At 35.5% G+C, this 21,866-nt stretch overlaps 1 long non-coding RNA gene across 1 annotated transcript in view; it reads right to left on the reverse strand.

Annotated features, from left to right (window-relative positions):
• Positions 1–859: 859 nt before the first annotated feature.
• LOC121241901 overlaps positions 860–21,866 on the reverse strand; it is a 70,330-nt gene continuing 49,323 nt past the window's right edge. The window contains exons 2-3 of the long non-coding RNA XR_005935835.1: positions 2,008–2,218; positions 860–996 (exon numbers count right to left, since the gene is read on the reverse strand). This is a non-coding gene — a long non-coding RNA (uncharacterized LOC121241901). The remainder of the gene's footprint in view (positions 997–2,007; positions 2,219–21,866) is intronic.

Raw genomic sequence — 21,866 nt, forward strand, 5'->3', positions numbered from 1 at the left:
TTTAAAGAGAGTTTTGTTAGGGTTTGAGATGCTATTAAACCTAAATCTTGTTTTTCTTGACTCAATCAAATTTTCAAGGTTTAAATGGTTGGATATTGATATCAAAGCATGATAGTTTGACACAATTTGGATGGTTGGATGTAATAGAGTTTTACTTAGGTGGCATGATCTATACCTTGATTTCGTTTGCAATCCATCACATGGTTCCTCTTGGTGCCAAGTGTTCAATTACTATTTATCAAGTATGGCTAAGATCTTGCGAAGTGTGTTTAAATAAAACTTCTTTAACCTAATTTAGACATTTCATATTTTGGAAACACACACTTGGTGCTACTGTTGAGGTTACTATTCATTTCGACAAAGTGAAAAATAAAGTTTACACTAAAAAATCCTAAACATACACACTAAACAAACTATGCAATTCGTTTATCGCAACCCCGAAGGTGCCTCGAATAAATAAAACGCATTTTCAAACAAACGTTTCGTCTAAAAATTGGAAATGAGATTATTGCGCCAAAAAATCTTAAATAATCAACTGAGTCTAATGAGGTAGACCATATTGCATTTTGACATTTCTAGCTAGCTCAAATAAATAGAATAGCTCTTCTAACACCATCGTGAGTGGTAACACTAGTTATGCTGAGAGACTTCTACGCAATTGGTCGATTTATGAAAACTTCGCCTATAAAAATTCTACTATTGAATTTCTACCAGACTGTTACATGGTGCTACTAATGAAAAGATGTGTCAAATCTTTGCTAAGAGTATATAGGAGGAATTTGAGATGAGAGAACTTAAATTTTTTCTCGAATTACAAATCAAGCAAGCAAAAAGTAGAATATTAATTAATCAGACAAACTGAACGAAATTGGAACACTCTAATAAAGTTGGTCCTTGCAGATATAGATTGCAAAAATTAACAAAAAAGGGAAAATAAAAAACACATACCCCTTTTTTTCAGCACATCCAAGACCGCATCAAATTAATCCCCAACACCTGAAAAAGATTGCACCTATTGATGTGAAATGATTGGAATAAGATAGTATCTATTAACTCCAAGTTTCAAATAATATAAAATATAAACATCTTGGTTATTACATTTTTTAAATGTGATTTGTATAAAATAACTAAAATATTTTATGTTTTCAACTATGTGGATTGTACGTACCGTCAATTTCATTAAAACTACCAACATTTTACCCATTGTTAAGGAGTAAAAACACTTAAAAATTTCCAATTTTCAACTACAATGAATAGTCTTATCAATTTCAAATCAAATGGATCAAAATACTTTGGTAAATAGTTTTTCTCGGATGGAAAGAGAGTTACCTTGAGAAGTTGTAGTCGTCCACAAGGGATGACCAAAGAACTCAAATGAAGAAGACACAGAGACCATAAAGACTTGGTTATTTATCCTCAAAACATCTCCCATAAGAACCATTGAAGCTTTTCTGTGTCAAAATGAGAGAGGGTCATTTTGAGGATTTTGAAAGGGAAAGAGACTTTGTATTCCTTCACGCCCGAGTCCATATAAAAGCCACTACGTTTGCTGAAATCCAATTAAGAATTAACAATCAACCAGAAGTTGTATGAAATGTAAAAGGAAATTTGAGAATATTTTGAACTAAACCACCAAAAAAATGAGAATGAACGAACTGGTAAGTTTCTTGGAGACTTGATGATCAAGCTGTTACAGGGTCTGTAGATAATGACCAACTGAAGAATAAATGATATTTATATGGTTCTATCTAAATTCACTTAATAAATTTCAAGTATCGATCATCCGAATATGGTTGAAAAAGTAAACCCTCTTTCAGATTCAATAAGATTTCTCCTACGGAAATCAAAACACAAATGTTACAAATCTAGCTAAAAGATTAAGAAAAAAAAACCGAATCCTATATATCGTAAAAGAAAACCCAGCTGCAGATGCAATCCAATGGTGCAAGAGAAATTAAAACCAACAGTCGACATTTCACACTAAACTAAAATGGGAATCGGGAATACCTCTGTGTTGTTGCAGAGAATAAACAACTCCGGAAGCCATTTCTCGTTGCTTGTTCTTGGGAGAGAGCCAAAAATGCCTCAAAGCTCAATAATAGCGAAGATAGAAACATGTAAAGATAAGGAGTGTGTCTCTCATTCTTTAGCGTCCACGGTCGCCACCTCGTCGAACCCAAGTAGCACCATCTCTCTCTCTCTCTCTCTCTCTCTCTCTCTCTCTCTCCCTCCCTCCCTCCCACCCCAGTTCCTGTGTTCTCTCGATGTGAAAACCAACGCCTATGTATCCTTTTTAAATTTTCTAGCCGTTGTTACTAATTTCAAGGAAAAAAAAAACCTTAATCCACCGAGCTTTTTAAATTTTCGAGCCGTTGGATGGTCTCGTAATTAAGGTGGGATTAATGGGCAAAATGTTTTCTTTGTTTGTAAATATCTACTAGCATAATTTACCATTTTAAATTTTGCCGTTAACTATTCTTAATTTTGAAGTGAGATATGGAATGCAACGACTATATATATGTCTATGTATCCTTCTCTACCGTTAATTTTATCTCCTGCAAATTTTTAGCCGTTAAGTTATTAGTAATTTTGTATTTGTGATGAAAATATTTAGGATTAATTTTATTTTTGAGAATTTTTACCTTGGATGGTGTTGGAGTATAGCAGCAAAGATAGAAGATATGGAATTAAAGTCAAAGTATGAAAATGGCAAATTAGAGAATGAACATTGACTGTTATTTCTGTTAATAAGTCATCTCTGTTATTCACTTCTCATATCTGTATAAATACATGTAAAGGCTGAATATCAGATTCAATTCAATCAATTTCAGAAACTTTAATGCAATATACGATAGTCTTCATTTTTCTTCTCTCTATTTTTCAGCTTTTGTCAAGTTCTTAACATGGTACCAATTTAAAACATTCTACAAATCTTTTCTTTCCGGAACTTGATTCTTCTGTTTTCTGCAATACAATATTTTCTCAAGATCTTGTAGTGACTCTTGATATGATCTGTGACTTCTCTCAAGATTTATTTTTCAAGATCTGCAAATCTATGTATTCTTTATCATTCTTGAAATGACCTCTGAAAGTTCTACGAACTCTATGAACATTAATCCATCAGATGACTCTTCCAGTCCTTACTACCTTCATCCAAGTGATAATCCAGGTACTCTTCTAGTCTCAGAGATATTCAATGGAGACAATTATGTTGCTTGGAGTAAATCGATTGTTATAGCATTAAAGTCAAGAATAAAGTTGCATTTGTTGATGGTTCTATCAACCCACCTTCTACTACTCAAACCATTGCACACACAGCTTGGTTGCGTGCAAACAATTTAGTGCTTTCTTGGTTGATCAACTCCATTTCCAAGGAAATCAGAAACAGTCTGTTGTATGTTGCCTTAGCCTTGGATCTTTGGAATGAATTGAAGACTCGGTATTTGAGAAGTGATGGACCAAGAGTATTTCATCTTGAAAAGTCTTTAAGTTGCATTAATCAAGGTTCTTCCTCAATCACAGAATATTTTAGTGCTTTCAAAACACTTTGGGATGAGTATGTGAGTTATCGTCCATTTCCTACATGCACATGTGGAAAAATGTCATCTTGTACATGTGATCTCTTTACTTTCTTGCTACAAAGACAGCAATCTGATTATGTTTTGAAGTTTCTTGTTGGCTTGAATGATTCGTATGCCTCTGTCAAAAGTCAATTACTTCTTGTTGTTCCATTACCAACTATGGCCAAAGTGTTTTCTCTACTGATTCAAGAAGAGTATCAAAGACAACTTAGCAATTCAGTTTCTAGTGAAACTCATGCACTGATGGTAAAGCAGTTGAACCCAGCAACTATATCATCTCAATTCTCAAAAGAAAGATCCAAGAAAGCTTCACTTCATTGCACACATTGCGGATACAATGAACATACCATTGAAAAATGCTTTCAACTTCATGGTTATCCCCCTGGGTGGACTGGACCAAAAGGGAAACGAAATTACTCTGCTCATAATACCATTTCAACTGAAGTCTGCAATCAAACCAACAATGAGGAACCAAAGTTTTCTTTAACTGCTGAAAAGATTAATAAACTCATAGCTCTTGCCAATAATTCTCAGTCTTCTACAACTGTTCAGCCTTCAACTTGCAATCTTGTTACATCCTCAAATTTCTCTGGTAATGTCTTTACTTCATTGACTCAAAAATCCAATTACCATTGGATTCTAGACACTGGTGTAATAGATCATATGATCTGTTCACCACTTTTATATTGTTCTCCTCCCAAAGATATCAATACCTCAATAAACTTACCTAATGGCCAAACAGTCCCAACCACTCATATTGGTACAATTTGTCTTTCCAATCAGATTTTCCTATCAAATGTACTATGTGTACCTTCATTTTCTATTAATCTCTTATCTGTCTCAAAAATCACAAAATGCTCTAACATTTGCTTATCGTTTTCTTATTCTCGGTGCCTTTTACAGGACCAATCCCTGAAGAAGATGATTGTGATTGCATTTGAGAAACAGGGGCTCTACATTTTACAACAAGCTGATCCTAAGGCTTCTTCCTGCAACACATCTAAGTCTAACTCAACCTCTTCTAAGTCTAACTCCAGCTCTTTTGCTTCTATTGTCTCACAAAATCCTCTAGATATCTGGCATTACAGATTAGGTCATGCATCCCACTCTAGATTACTTCTCCTCAAGAAGTTAGATCCCTCAATTTCTATCAATTGTCAAAGTGTTTGCGATGTATGTCCATTAGCAAAACAAAGAAAGCTACCCTTTGCTGTATCTCATACCAGTTCTAATAAAAATTTTGATTTGATACATTGTGATATATGGGGTCCATTTGCAACAATTTCTTATTCAGATTCTAAATTCTTTTTAACAATTGTTGATGATTTTACAAGATGTACTTGGTTTATATGCTTAAAACTAAGTTTGAAGTCTCTTTTATACTCAAGAATTTTATTAACATGATAAAAACTTAATTTAACACAACTGTTAAAACAGTAAGGTCTGATAATGGACCAGAATTTTTCATCAATGAATTTTATCATGAAAATGAAATTTTACACCAAAAAAGTTGTGTAGAAACTTCACAACAAAATGGAGTAGTTGAAAGGAAACATCAACACCTAATTAGTACAGCTAGAGCTTTAATGTTTCAAGCTAATATCCCCTTATCTTTTTGGACTGACTGTGTGTTAGTTGCTGCCCATATAATAAATAGGATTCCCACCCCACTTCTTAATAATAAAACACCTTATGAAATGTTGTTTAATAAAATATCAAAATTTTCTCATTTAAAGGTTTTTGGCTGCCTTTGTTTTGCATCCACATTGCAACATCACAGACACAAATTCGATTCAAGAGCTACAAAATGTGTCTTCCTTGGATATCCATCTGATATCAAAGGTTAAAAAGTCATGGATCTCAACAGCAATAAAATTTTCATTTCAAGGAATGTCATATTCCATGAAAATGTTTTCCCTTTCAAAGCAATCACCACAAATTCTCATACTCATTCTTTCTTGTTCCCTACCTCAGAAAATTCATATAGTACAGATTACTCTCCTAAAATTCCAGTTGCTAGTTCTAACTAGATTGAATCACCAAATCTATCCATAAATGACTCTATGACAAACCTTGATCCAAATATCTCCATGACTCATGATCAGTCTAATAATAGCCCAAATAGAAGAAAATCCTCTCGAATTAGACAAAAACCTAGTTTCTTGCAGGATTACTATTGCAGCAATGTTTCTTCGAATGCAACTCCTCTCACTTCTTCTAATGATGGTTCTAAAGGTAATTCATATCCTATCTCATCCTTTCTATCTTCTAGTAGTCTATCTAATTCCCATAAAGCTTTTCTTGCTTCAATCTCAAATTGTCCAGAACCTAAATCCTATAAACAGGCTGCAAAATTTCCTGAATGGCAAAAAGCTATGAAAAATGAACTTGAAGCTTTGGAATTAAACAAAACTTGGAACCTTATTACTTTACCTAAAACTAAACAAACTCTTGGTTGTAAAAGGGTATTTAGAGTCAAATATAAAGTTGATGGAAGCATAGAAAGGCATAAGGCCAGATTAGTGGCAAAGTGCTATAATCAACAAGAGGGTTTGGATTTCTTTGATACTTTTTCTCCTGTGGCAAAAGTGACTTCCATTAGACTATTACTTGTTGTGGCTGCAATTAAAAACTGGCATCTTCATCAATTGGATGTAAACAATGCATTCTTGCATGGTGATTTACAAGAAGAAGTTTACATGGAGCTGCCCCCTAGAATGCCTAATGCAGAAAATAAGGTTTGTAGACTTTTGAAAAGCCTTTATGGTCTTAAGAAGGCATCTAAAAAATGGTTTGAAAAACTATCCAATGCCCTCATTAGTTATGGTTTTACTCAAGGGAATTTTGATTGCTCTCTTTTTATAAAGAAATCTACAACATCCTTTATAGCATTGCTGGTGTATGTTGATGATGTACTACTGGCCAGTGATAGCCTACAGGAAATTCAACTCTTAAAAGAGTTTCTACATGATCAATTTACTATAAAAGATTTGGGGCCACTAAAATATTTCCTTGGCTTGGAAATGTCAAGATCCAAAGCAGGTATTTTCCTTTGCCAAAGGAAATATACATTGGATATTCTTCAAGACACGGGAACAATTGGTGCAAAGCCTACTGCCTTTCCAATGGAGACCAACTTGAAGCTGACAGCCACTGATTCTATTTTATATGAAGATCGATCAGCCTACAGAAGACTAATTGGGATACTATTATACTTAACACTTACAAGACTAGACCTTGCATATTCAGTCCAAGTACTAAGCCAATTCCTTGCTAAGCCTACTGTGAGTCATCATCAAGCAGCAGTTAGAGTGTTAAGGTACTTGCAAACCACTCCAGGTCAGAGATTGTTCTTCTCGACATCCTCAGAATTGCAACTCAAGGCATTCTCAGATAGTGATTGGGCAGAGTGCATTGATACAAGAAGAATTGTCACAGGGTTTGCAGTATTTTTGGGAAACTCATTGATCTCATGGAAGTCCAAAAAGCAAGTAACAATCAGTCGGTCTTCTGCTGAAGCAGAATATCGAGCCCTTGCTGCCACAACATGTGAAGTCCAATTGTTGGCTTATGCACTGTAGGATTTACAAATTCACCATTCTCAACCAACATTGATGTGTACTGATGGCAAGTCTGCAATGTCCATAGCCTTCAATCCAGTTCAGCATGAAAGAACCAAACACATCCAAATTGACTGTCACTTAGTTCGTGAAAAGCACAGCAAAACCTCATCAAGTTATTCTACATTCCATCTTGACTACAGTTGGCAGACATCCTTACAAAACCACTTGGTTCTTTACCTTTTCACCATACTCTCCGCAAGATGAACATCCTCAATATTCATGTTCATCTTGAGGGGGTGTTGGAGTATAGCATAAAAGATAGAAGATATGGAATTAAAGTCAAAGTATGAAAAAGGCAAATTAGAGAATGAAGATTGATAGTTATTTCTGTTAATAAGTCATCTCTGTTATTCAGTTCTCATATCTGTATAAATATATGTAAATGTTAAATATCAGATTCAATTCAATCAATTTCAGAAGTTTTAATGCAATATACGATAGTCTTCATTTTTCTTCTCTCTATTTTTCAGCTTTTGTCAAGTTCTTAACAGATGGATATGATGAATTCACAGAGATTTTCTAAAGAAAAGAGGATGAATCATTCATAAACTTTTTTTTTTTTTTTTAATTTTCCCTTAAAGAAATTACAAGTTATACACAAAAAGCTTGGCAATCAGGCAGATGGTTCCCTCATGATGTTACTTTGAAACACAAGCACACAATGGGGAAAAGAACATGAAAGCACGGCGATAATTAGTTACTATTATGGAGAATATAGTGTTTGAAACACCAGATCGAGATTCATAAAAAACAATCTTTGGGGACATAATATGGAGGCAATCTTCATGACATATCCTTGTTTGCAGCACAACTTAACAATCAAGATTTCCACTCCCAAAAGTTTCTTGTTCTGTCTTTTGATGTAGATGTAGCAGTGTCAAGAACATGTAGCAATCAGCTGCAAGATATCGAAATATTTGTATCCAATTGAAAGAAAAACCAAGCACTTCCTTAACATAGACTAGGGCCCCCAATATCCTATACATTCTCATCATCACCTTTGTGTTGATTAGGGAGCATGCACTACAAGAAATGTTGTCTTTCCCGGCGACAAGAATCGCTGGAAATAACCTCATATATCGCTGCAAATAATCTTTTCTAGCGATTTTTACTGCGCCGAATATTTGTCGCAATTGTTTACTCAATTATAGGTTGAACCAACGAACTGAAAAAATTACCATAAATAGTTAGTTTATTTAGTGATTTTTTTTGGCTACAAATTTCAAATAAAACGCCTCAAATACCCATTCGGTTTGCCTGTTAAATCGTTGGGAAAATTATTTTTGGTGAATTATAATTATCACAAATATTTAATAAATCACCACTAATTAGGAGATCTATTAAACGGTCTAATTAAAGCGCTGAAAAAAATTATTTGCAGTGAATTTGACCGTTGTGAAAAGAAAAAAATCGCCATAAGAGACTAGTTTCGAACTTGATATAAAAAGTCCGCGACGATGCAAAAAATCGATGCAAATAAAGGCTTTTTGCGGCGATTGTATTTCCAACAAATGCAAAATTGCTACGAAAAGGACTTATTTATTATTGTGATGGCAAACCTCTTAAGGTTGAGGACATTTTGTAGGGTCACCTGATTTGCTACTCCTCCATAATCCAAACACGCTAATTGGCTTTCAAAAATGTACACCTAGAATTGAGGTTGAGGACATTTTGTAAGGACTTCTGCCACTCAACTACCATGCCACCAACTGCTCTTCAATCTCAACAAATCGTGCCTCTTTTCTTTAGGATCATGGGGTTTCTTAGTGTGTGAGTGTTTGAATTCAATGTTCTGTTTTTCCTTTCTCGGTTTTGTAGGATGATTGGCCATTGAGTTGCCAATATGTGACCGTAGATGACCGAAACAATTTCACGAAAAGAGCATAAAATTGGGTGTTAAGAAGAGCGCAGCCAAAAAGAGGTGAAATTCCTAAAATAAAATTAATCCTAAATCATCTTATTTTCTAATATAAAATTGCTAAAAATTTAAGGGCTAGAAATTCCTAAGACATCAAATTTCTAATAATAGAAAATGATACATAGACGTCAAATTACATTTCATATTTCATCAGAATCATGAACAACAACTAACGGTTAAAAATTAATTACTACAAGTCAGGCGAATTACATTTTAGAAAATGATAGACCACCAACTTGTTAACAACTTTTATACAACTACGGAGTAAAATAATATATTTTTTAAAATTTTAGTTTGACTTTTTATTATGATCTTATTTGTTTAAATGTTTAAAAATATTATTTTATTAAGAACTGTAAATGTAAATGTGCTGCTATTGGGTCGTAACCTATCGCTGCTATTACATGAATTACTAACAACGGCTAGAAAATTTAAAAAGCACATAGGCGTTGGTTTTCACATCCTCATCATTCCGTACTTCTTGTGTATATATTCCTCCATAATTGAGAAATCTGGGCCTCTAGAGAGAACACAAGAACTGGGTTGGAAGGGAGAGGGAGAGAGAGATGGTAGTTATTCGGTTCGAAGAGGTGGCGACCGTAGACGCTGAAGAAGGAAAGACGCAATCCTCATCTTTACGCGTTCCTGTATTCGCTATTATTGAGCATTGAGGCAGTTTTGGCCCTCTTTCTCATGAACAAACAAGGAGAAATGGCTTCCGGAGATTTTGACCCAGAGGTACTCCCGATTCCCTTTTTAGTTTTGTGTGAAATGTAGACTGGTTTTATATTCTCACGCACCATTGGATTGCGTCTGCAACCGGGTTTTCTATTACGATATGGTTTGGTTTCTTTTCTTAATCTTTTAGCTAGATTTGTAACATTTGGATTTTGATTTCCATAGAAGAAATCTTATTGAATCTGAAACGTGGTTTTATTTTTCAACCGTATTCGGATGATCGATTCTTGAGATTTTTGAAGTGAAGTTACATAGAGCCGTATAAATATAGTTTCTTTTGGTTCCTTTAGTTTTCTTCTTCAGCTGATCTTCAGACCCTATAACAGCTTGATCATCAAATCTCCAAGAAACTTTACAGTTCGTTCGTTCATATTTCCTTTTACATTTCATATAACTTCTGGTTGATTATTAATTTTTAATTGATTTTAGCAAATGTAATGGCATTTATCTCTGGACTCTGTATCTCTAACAGCGTCGGGCATGAAGTGTAAGCTGGAGGGGCCCCCACATCGGCAAACCCCTCCTGTGCCCTAACGGCATGTGCTTAAGAGTTAACGTTTGCCACTTTATTGGTTTAAAGGCTTGGCTTTCAAGGCCAGCCATATGAAATGCACATGTATGGCTATATATATATACAGCCCCTCAAATGATTTTCAAATTATTCTGAAAAGAAGAGCACAGAATCTCTCTTTTTTTTTTTCCGTCTCTTGTAAAGTATTTAGGTTGTAGATTTGTTGAGTATTATATGTAGTATACTTTACCACCAAGAGAAGATGTTTAAGGCTCGTTGGATTATTTGTTCCGGCTAGATAAACTTGTAAAGCAACTCAATAAACTGTGCTGGAAGTATTCCACTGAGTTCTCTAACATTGGTATCACAGAATATTTTTTAGTTATTCCTAGTTTACCAAAAAATATTTTTTCCGCATATTTTTTTTGGATCTGCGTTGGTGCCATTTGTTTTTATTTTTATTTTAAGGCTAAACAGCTTCTACGTGCACCCATGGTGCTTGCCGTGCACATGGTGGTGCTGCGCGCACCAAATAGGTGGTGTGATGCCACCTTATTTCTAGATAGAGCCGTGTTTCAGCAGCTGAGGGTGAAGATGCAGCTGCAACTACATCTGCAGCTGCTGCTTGTGGCAGTGACAATTGCCTTTTTGCGAAGAGGCACTGTCCACATGAGCAGTGCCCTAAAGGAAGAAGCTTGGGCTGAATGGCCCATATTGTTTTTAAACTCATCTGGGCTTGGGCCATTCGACCCATTTTTTTTTTTTTTTTTAAAAAAGTTGAGCTGGCCAGCATTAAAGAAGTCCAATTTTTTTTTTTTAACACATAATAAGACATTAAAATGACACACTTGGTTTTGAACCCAGAACTACCTAATAAAACCAAGGTATTAGGCACACCACTGGGCTGCGAGTTTCTTTTGGTTTATATTAATTTATTATAAAATACATTTATACATTTGTTTCTATAATGATGTTATATTACATGCAATCTTTTATCTAATATTTTAGATTACATGTATGTGTGAATTGAACATATGGATATATGCTTAGAAACATGGTGTTTTTGTTTTTATTCCATAATGTTATTTCACATGTGATCTTTTATTTAATATTTTAGATTAAATGTGATTACATGAACAGGATATAATAGAAAATAGATTGAATGTTTAGACATTAGCCTTCATTTCTTTTTTTAGTGATAAAATAGAAAATTCCTGCTAAGTAGTCTTAGTTAGTATTGTTAGTGATAGGCTAAAAGAATTGCAATAACTCCAGTAAAAACTATAAATGCACTGCATAGCCAAAAAACTACGGTGGCTCCAGTAAGAACTGTAAATGCACTGTATATAGCCAAAAGACTACAGTGGCCCCAGTAAGAACTGTAAATGCACTGATGGAATAAGAAAAATTTACTGTAATGGTCTTAAAAGAACCTTCTTTGTAGACTAGCCCGACATGCTGGTGTAGTCTGAGTAGCTATCCATGTAGACTGGCCCAATAGGTTGTTATAGTCTTAGTAGTTGTCCTTGTAAACTGACCCAAAAAGTTACTGCAGTTTTAGTAGGTTCTGCCTTTACATGTAACTAGGGCTTAAGATAGTGGGAATATGGTTGACATTCAGGAGGATTTGACCTCCCATATAATTTTTTAAATTTGCGCAAAAATTGCGTTAGAAATTAATAATTAGGCATTGTGGCCCAAGAGATGATTATGAAGCCTAACGAATTTTCGATCTTGTGACCTTTTTGTATTATTTTTTCTTCTAGCTTGGATGGACGCGACAGATTTTTTAGGTGTGTGTACAATATCATTTTTTTGCGCATTTTATAGTGAAATAACATCCAAGAATATAAATGTCGATTTAAACAAGGGGAGAAAATATATGAGATAATTATGACATTTGGCATCGCAAGATTCAATATATCTTGGATGAGCATGAAGTCTTGGAGGCTTTATAACTCACTCCCTAAGGAGCCCGAACAAGAACCGTTGTGCACGAATTATCATGTTAAGAAGCATCCACAATGATCTCATATGTGAATTCGAAACCTATGACACTGCCCAGAATATGTGGCAAGCACCGAAGATGAAGTTAGGGGAAGTTTCAGCCACAAGGTTATGCGGTTTGACTATGAAGTTTGACTCCTATAAGATGTGTTCTAACCACATGATGAAGCAGCATCTTAGGGCATTGTCGACCATGATCCGCAAACTCAAAACGGCAGGAAACAATCTGACTGATGAGCAACAATCTGACTAATGAGCAACCAATCCACGTAGTGATACACTCACTACCAAATTCTTGGGAGACAATGAGTCAAAATCTGATGGACAATGAGAATATCAAGGATTTTGATGATGTCTGACGTCACTTGGAGCTTTAGGCTGAGCGCCTAGTGGTTGTTAAGCCCCTAGTGGTTGCTAAGCCCAAACATTCGGCCTATATGGTTGAGTCTGGTTCACGCAAGAAGTCCAAGATAGAAGTAGCTGCTAGACAAGTGAAGAAAGTGTTAGGAACTTTTCAGCACAGCAAGAGAGGCAAGTACGGGAAGAACAAGTGAAAGATAGTGTGTTTCAACTGCAGAAAGAAAATGTCACTTCGCTTGTGACTGCACTAAGCCTAAGATGTTGATTCAGGTGCGACCAAGCACATAGCACGAGATCAGGTCGATTTTGTGGAGTATTGTCAGATTCCAGTTAGGAGTCGTGATATCAAGGTGGGGATGAAGCTAACGTGGAAGTGCTGGGACTTAGTACTTACAAGCTAGACTTGTGGGGTGCTTGCACTATATTTCTTCACGATGTATGTTATACGCTCTCGAGATCCGACGAAACTTATTTTCTGTAGTTACTTTATTAAGATTTGGTTTTCGGATTGTATTTGAAATTCATGGTGTTTCCATATATTTAATATTTCTAGTGGTGCGCCCAATTCCTTAGTTTTAATTAGGTGGTCCTGGGTTCAAAACTCAAGTGTGCCATTTTGATGTCTTAATTTGTTAAAAAAAACTTAGGCTTCTTTAGTGCTGGGCCACAAAAATAGCCTAACCCACCTTTTTTTTTTTTTTGGAAAAAAAAAATAGAATGGGCCATTCTGCCCAAGCCGACGAAAATAGCCTAGTCGTTGCCTCAGACGCAGACGCTAAGGGTTGTGCAAGAACCGACCGGGCCATTCGGCCCATTCTATTTAAATAATAATAAAAAAGTGGACTGGGTTATTTTTGTGGCCCAGCACTAAAGATGCCCAAATTTGCTCTAACACATTAAGACTTCAAAATGAAAATGGTGCACTTGGGTTTTGAACCAAGGAACTGTGTGCACCACTAGAAATACCAAATATAGGAAACACCATTATTTTCAAATACAATCCGAAAACCAAATCTTAATAAAATAACTACAGAAAGTAAGTTTCGTTGAATCTTGAGAGCGTACACATCTTGGAGAAATAGAGTGTGGCCACCCCGCAAGTCCAACTTGTAGGTACCAAGTCCAAGTCCTAGCACCTCCAGGCTAGTTCCATTCCCCACCTTCATATCACGACTCCCAAGTGGAATTCAATGATACACCACAAAACTGACCAAATCTCGCGCTATGTGCTCAATCACTCCTGAATCAACAGTTCATATAGGATATGAATGAGTAACAATCACATGGCTAGTTACAAAAACAATGCAAGAATAGTCAGTCTTTGGTTCAGTGTAATCAAGAGCAAAGTGACATCGTGGCTGAAGTTCCCCCATATTATATGAGTGTACCTTCTTTGGTTTAGAGCGCATCTTTTAGGAGTCAAACTTCATAGTCAATCCACGCAACATCTTGGCTGAAGTTCTCCCATATTCTGGATATTTCATAAGTTTCGAACTCACACATGAGATCATTGTGCATACTTCTTCTGGTGTTGGTCCGAGTCCCCTTGCTCGACCTTATTAAGGGAGTGAGTTAAGGCCTCCAAGACATCCTACTCATATAGGACATATTAAATCTTGTGATGCCAAATGTCATAATTCTTCCCATCCAATTCTTAGATTACAAATGTGCAAAAAAGGGATATACCTAATAAATCTACCGCATCCATCTAAACTAAAAGAAAAAACAATACAAAAACGTCACAAGATCAAAAACTTGATTTGCTTCATAATCATCTATTGCGCCACAACGCCTAATTATTAATTTCTAACTCAATTTTCTTAAGTAGTATATGGGAGATCAAATCCTCTTGAATCTCAACTATACTTCAACTATCTTTTCAACTATCTTAAGTAGTCATCTAGCCCTAATCACATATAAATATAGAGGCTACTAACATTACAGTAGCCTTTTCTGTGATGCCCCCAGATTCTACTTGGGATTGGACGGACATCTGAAGCGTTGGGACATGCAACACAAGGTTACTTGCCCCCGTTCATGATGTATAAGATGCAATGGTCCTAACATACATCTAGCATTATGCAATATTCGCAGAGCAATATTCGCAGATTTGATTACAAATCTCAGCAAGTTAACAAGAAACTTCTACATAGGTTAATGATGCATGCATGGTAGTAAAAGCATGAATGCATAATCAAAGTCATAAGTAAGTATAGCATAACTTGATATACAACATAACATAAATGACATAACTTGAACAAAAATTGAAACTTAGCTTGACGTGACATGGCAAGTACGTGAACTTAAAACATAACATGGACTCGCAACATAGCATGAACGTGAACATACATAATTTGAACATGAACTTGAACATAACATGAACCTAAGCATGACATAACATAAATATGAACTTGGAACATAACGTGAACTTGAACGTGACATAACATAAATGTGAACTTGAACATAATCTGAACCTGAGCATAACATAACATCAATGTGAACTTGGAACATAACGTGAACGTGAACATGACATAACGTGAACGTGAACTTGAACATAACATGACATAAACATGAACTTGAAATATATTCTTATCTCCTGGGGTTACCATGATTGACATGAACTTGAAACTTGATATGGACGTAAACTTGAACATAACATGACGTGAAACATGACTTGAATGTGAAATACATGAACTTGGAATCTTATTCAATAGACTTAATTAATAAAAGTGACCATACGGGTGCTACACGGGTCCCCTTGAGCCGTGTGTCCCTGCCGATTATTGCATCACAACACAGGTGTCTATACCAGCTGTGAGTGTGTTACTACGTACTCCACAGTTGTTATGCCCCTACGTATTCTACGTGTCATAATTGCTGTGTCTCACGTAGTATATGCTCCACAGTTGTTGTGGCCCCATGGCAAGCGCGCTCTGGTGACCAGCTAGTTAGACCACATTTGCAACCTGTTGACTGTACTTCATCAACTTAGGGAATTTCACACCTATTTAGACACTCCAGCATGAACAAAGGAGTTCCACTAGGATATTACCCCATCCTAGCGCTTAGCGTCGTGATTGACATAAATAACTTAACTCGCATACATGACATTTCGTAAAGTGACGTAACATGAACGTGACATAAACAACAGAAGTCCTAACGCAGCTTAATGGGACATGAACGTAAGATGACAGACATGACATAAAATATAACACAACATTTTATAACATGGCATACATGTAACAGACAATATTTCATGACAGACATAATATGTAACAGACAATATTTTGTAACATGACATAACATGTGATAGTGAATATTATATGACATGATATACACGTAACAGATGACATACGTATTGTGACGTACTTTCAACAGATAGTAACATGTGACAGAATATATTATGTAATAGATAAGATTTTCGTGACAGAATAATTCATGTAATAGATAAACATGTGATGACATGACATATATAACAACATACGAACATAAATTATAGTTCTCTTACCCATCACACATACACAGTAAACTGATAGTAAGTTAAGAGCTAACTCACCTCGATCGTTGCATTCTATGAGATTAAAGCGCGAAACACGAGAAACTGTAAGAGGGTATTCTAAAAGTTAGAACTTTAATTACTAACAATTAGAAATTTGAAAAGAGACTACTTAGAGTAAAATTACCATTTTACCCTCTACATGTGGGAAAACGACCATTTTACCCCCTAACTTAAGGATTTCACATCCTAAGTTTAGAAATTATCAAAATTTACATTGCTTATGTAAATTTTTTCCTAGACTCAAATATCAATTCAAAAAAATTTAAAACCATTTACATCTATGGAAAACTCACAATGGCCGAAACATGCATTTGGGTCATTTCTCTTGATTTTGGTTGCAATTTCTTCCATCTTCAAAACCCATGATTAAACCAAAATTTTGTAACAAGGATCTTACTATCCTAAGTTTAAAAAATACACTTAAAATATTCATTAAGAAAAGCTAATCATCAACACCAAACATTTTATAAAAAAACCCAAACTTTTTAACAAAAAGTAAACCCTTAAATCACAAGTTTTGGCTTTAATAAAAACATCTCCAAGAATTTCAAAAAAAACAAATTTTACTTCTAACACATTCATAACATCATCCTAAGATCAACCATGCTTCAAATCACCAAACAAAAGTCACCAAAATCACAAAATAACACTTGGAGTTTTTGGTTTTAAACTTAGTCCAAAACAGAAACTTTTCTCTCCACTAATTTTGATCAATCTCTTGATCCATGGCTTAAACACAAGTGATCTTCAAGCTAAAACATCTCATGGTTTAAAAATGTGTCCTAAAGAAGATCAAACCTTCAAACTTTAAACCACATGGCTAAAACTCAATGAAACATAGATCTAACCCCAAAAAAATCAAATCTTAGGCCTAACCGAAATCCTCTTGCATAGAAAAATCATACCTTTAAAACTAATACTAAATATCTTCAAAATAACATCCTAACATGTATATAAGAGGCTTAGGATCATCATATAAAAATATCAAAGCCTTTGGAATAAGATCAAACCACGAAATATTTAGCCTTTCACAAAACAAAAACTGTTTTTCCACTTCCAGTTTTCAAGTTTCTAAATCTAAGAAAATCTATCATCGAAAGCTTTATCCATTCAAGAAAATCTCAATGAACATTCATAAACACATGATAACAACACTCCATAAAATTTTCGGACCAAGATATGTCCATTAGCTTGGTCAAAAATTCCAAAATATAGCATACTCTCCAGTTTCAAGCCCAGAATGACCTTTCCATGGTTAAAAATACTTTTGATAGATCAAATGAGCATGGATTGAGACTGATAAGATATCCACCGAAACTAGACTCAAAGATGAACAACTTTTATGATGAATCATTGTGAGAAAATACTTAAAAATGATCGAAAATGGCCATGCAAAAAGACACAAAAATTTGCCCAAGAGAGCGCTTTTGGGTTTCTCTCTAAGAACGGAGGAAAAAAGTGATAAAATGGAGAGAAGTATGTCTTGCACGACTTTAGACTCTTGGAGGGGAAGTTATAGTGAGAGGCATGGACTGCTTGCAGCAGCTATGAGAGATGGAGGTTGATGGAGTGGATTTCTCCTTCACATCAAGGCACTATTAGGTGCAGCCAATGGCAGTGGATGGTCTATCATGTGGGGGAGGAAACTTCTCCAAGAAGCTTTGCCTAGGTGGCCAATTTTGCGGGCCTTGGTGGGCCCCAACCAAGTGGGCATCAATTTGGGGTTTAAAAAGGATTTGGTTAGGATTTGAGGTGATATCAAACCCAAAACCAATTTTTCTTGGCCCAATCGAATTTCCAAGATTTAAAAGGTTGGATAATGATGTCATAACAAGGATTTGATTAATTAATAGTATGTGAAAGTGATTTAATCAAATGATTAAACACAATGCTAGAAATCGGGTTAGAAAGGGTTTGGAGGCCAACTTTAGGGTTTGTGAAACCGTTTAGGGTTTCGGTTTCAACCAACCTTTTGGGATTTCAATTGGATTCCAACCATTTAGGATTTTGCAAGGGTTGAAACCCTCATTGGTTTGGCACAATTTGGTTGAACAGATGAAACAAAGTTTTACTTAGGTGGCATAATCTCATACCTTGATTTCTTTCATAAATCTATCTAATGGTTTCTCTTTGTACTAAGTGTCTAATACCATTCACTATGTGTGGTCAAGATCTTGCCAAGTGTCCAAATACAACTTCTCTATCCTAATTTGGACATTTCACATTGTGATTTTGAAAACACTGCATCGAGTGCGCTTATCGAGGTTAATATTCACTCCGAAGAAATGCATAATAAACTTAGTGCTGAAAAATCATAAATATTCATATTAACCTATAGTGAAAATCACTTACCGAAATTCAATCCCGAAGTGCCCATAAAAAATAATTTCACAATTTCGAACAGCCGTTTCGTCAGAAATTATGAAAATTGACTATTGCGCCATAAAATCCTAAATAATCATCTGAGTCTAATGGCGTAGACCAAAACACATTCTGACACTTCTAACTACCTCAAATAATTAAACTCATATATCTAGCATCAAGTGAGTGATAACACTAACTATGCTGACAGACTAAAACCTGTGCGATTGGTCGATTCGTAAAAACTTATGGAGTTTTCACTAGGTTCCAAAAATCAATAGAAATTCCACCAATGAATTTCTAGTGGGCTGTTACATTTTCAGTCTACAAGGACAGCTACTCAAGCTACAACAACTTATTGGGCCTGTCTACAAGGATAGCTACTCAGATTACAGTAACATGTTGGGCCAGTCTATAAAAATGGTTCTTTTAAGATCATTACAGTCCATTTTTCTTGTTCCATCAATTTATTTATAGTTCTTAATGAAGCTATGTTAGTCATTTGGCTATATGGTTCTTACTGGAACCACCATAGTCTTTTGACTATATAGTGCATTTATAATTTTTACTGGGGTCACTGCAATTCTTTCAGCTTATCATTTACACTAACAATACTAATTAAGGTTGAGTTTGGGTAGCGAGCTATTATGTGAATAGTCGTGAAAAAAGTAATGAAAAAGAAATGATAAAATAGTGAATAATAGTATAAAAAAGATGAAAAGTAATAATAAAATAATGAATATAGTTAGGTATTCTCAGGTATATACCAACCTAGGCCTAAGACTAATACTTATGTAATAAATTATGTAACATTATGTAATAAATAAATAAAAGCAGCATGTATCTAAGCATATAAATCATGCAAGTTTTTCTTTATTATTATTCCCAATTAAATCAAAAGAAACTCGCACCCTAGTGATGCGCCTAGTTCCTTGGTTTTAATAGGTGGTCATGGGTTCAAAACCCAAGTGTGCCATTTTGATAACTTATTATCTGTTAAAAAAAACTTGGGCTTTTTTAGTGTTGGACTAAGAAAATAGCCCAGCCCACCTTTTTTTTTTTTTAACCAGAATCGGCCATTCATGAGTTTTAAAAACAATATGTCCAAGCCTAGATGACTTCCTTCAGCCAGGGCACTGTTCACGTGAAGAATGCCTCTTCGCCGCAAGGCAATTGCTGCCGAGACATGGGCTCTATCCAAAATAAGGTGGCACCGCACCACCTATTTGGTGCGCGCCGCACCATAGTGTCTTGTCATATTCTAGACTCATTCGATCGCATCAAATTAAACATTTTCAAGCCCTCTTGAGTTTAAAAAAACTCCGCACTTTGCTTGACTACCTCCAAATCATTTCGATGTGTTCATAACCTTAGTCACTACCAATATGGCATCATAGTTCGACGTCGGCAAACACCATCTAAGATACGATGTCAAATAGTAGCAGACGTCAAAACCTCCACTCTTATTACACATGGTCAAAAGGTAAATAAAGGACACTAAATATGAGACTCACATAGTGAGAAAGAAGTGAACCATTTACTCACTCATTTGGTCAAATAAGCACATGTAGTATGATGAAATACGCTCCTTAAGTATTTAACCCAAGTTTCTCCATTTACTCGCCTCCAAGGCATCAAAGAGGATCTCGTATCTTACTAACCACAACCTACATGGATTGTGTGGGATTACCCAAGCATGGTCCTCTATCTTAGCTCTCACTAAGGGACATATCTTTGTGTCAATCAACTTATCCCCTTGGACAAAGTACCTAGGGACAAAATGTCTCATCTCCATGTCAGAGGTGATCGCTCATGTGAGTGAGCCAATCTAACCCTATTGACATAACTTGTGTGTGTATCCGAAAAATAATATGATAAAAACAAGAATTCTAAATAAAATCATATTGCATTAATATCCCAAAGGAAAATTTACATCTCATTGTCAACTGAAACACAAATCTACGTAGTCCTAGATTCCTAACATGAGCTGCATTTCTTGCTGTAGGCTTTGTTAGGAGGGATTTGCAACCATGCAACTTGTAGAAAGGTGTTTCAGGATCACTTCCTTTTGCATCATCATGTCTCTAATGTAGTGGTATCTGATATTTATGTGTTTGATTCTTCCATAATACTTTGAGTCATTAGCATATGCGAGAGCTATTATGCTATCGCAGAATATTGTCACAGGATCTGAAGTATCTGTGTCAATATCTAAATGCTTGAGGAACCTCCATAACCAAACAGCTTCTTGAACTGCTGCTGAACAAGCTATGTATTCTGTCTCCATGAAGGCTATACAAAGTTGTTTCTTACTGCTTCATGTAATGGTGCCATTGTTGAGCAAAAAAATATATCCAGTGGTTGATTTGTGCTCATCTAGATCACTTCCCCAATCAGCATCGATGTAACCTCTCAGCTGCAAATTCGAACCTAGATAACATATCACATAGCCCGCAGTTTCCTTGAGATATATCAGAATTCTCTTAACTGCTTTCCAATGAGCCGGTTCGGGTAGATTGAAATCAACTCACCAAGCCAACTACATTAGGCTGCCCACAACATTAGCATAAAGGACACAAGCTTTCTTTTCCATTTCTCTTTGAGTCTTAGGACACAAATGTTTGGACAAGCTCTCGCCTCTAGCAATAGGGGTGTTAATGAGTTTACATTCACTCTCATTTGGAAGCGCTCAATAACTTTCTTTATGTAAGTCTGTTGAGACAAATACATAAGTTTCTTTAATCGATCTCTATAGATCTTAACTTTAAAAATGTATTTAGCCTCACCCATATAATTCATCTCAGAATTGAAAAATAACCATTCTTTTGTGGCGACTATCAACCTTTGTCATTTAGCCCCATTAGCATGTCATCAACATACACTGATAACATAATGAAGCTTTTTGGAGTTTTTGACATAGACACAATGGTCCTCTGTGATCATCGTAAATCCATTCTAAAGAATGGCTTGATGGAATCTAAGATACCATTGTCTCTAGATGGTTGTTTGAGGCCATATATAGATCTTTTGAGCTTGCACACTTTGCACTCTTGACCTTTGAGCCCGTGGGTTGATCCATATATATCTCCTCATCCAGTTCTTTATTACGAAATGTGTCTTAACGTCCATCTGATAGAGTTCAAAATCCATGTACGCTACTGTGGCTAGAATAAGGTGAATTGAGGCAAAACCCACCACAGGTTAAAAC

This window comes from Juglans microcarpa x Juglans regia, chromosome 8D (assembly GCF_004785595.1).
Source record: "Juglans microcarpa x Juglans regia isolate MS1-56 chromosome 8D, Jm3101_v1.0, whole genome shotgun sequence".
Taxonomy (NCBI): domain Eukaryota; kingdom Viridiplantae; phylum Streptophyta; class Magnoliopsida; order Fagales; family Juglandaceae; genus Juglans; species Juglans microcarpa x Juglans regia.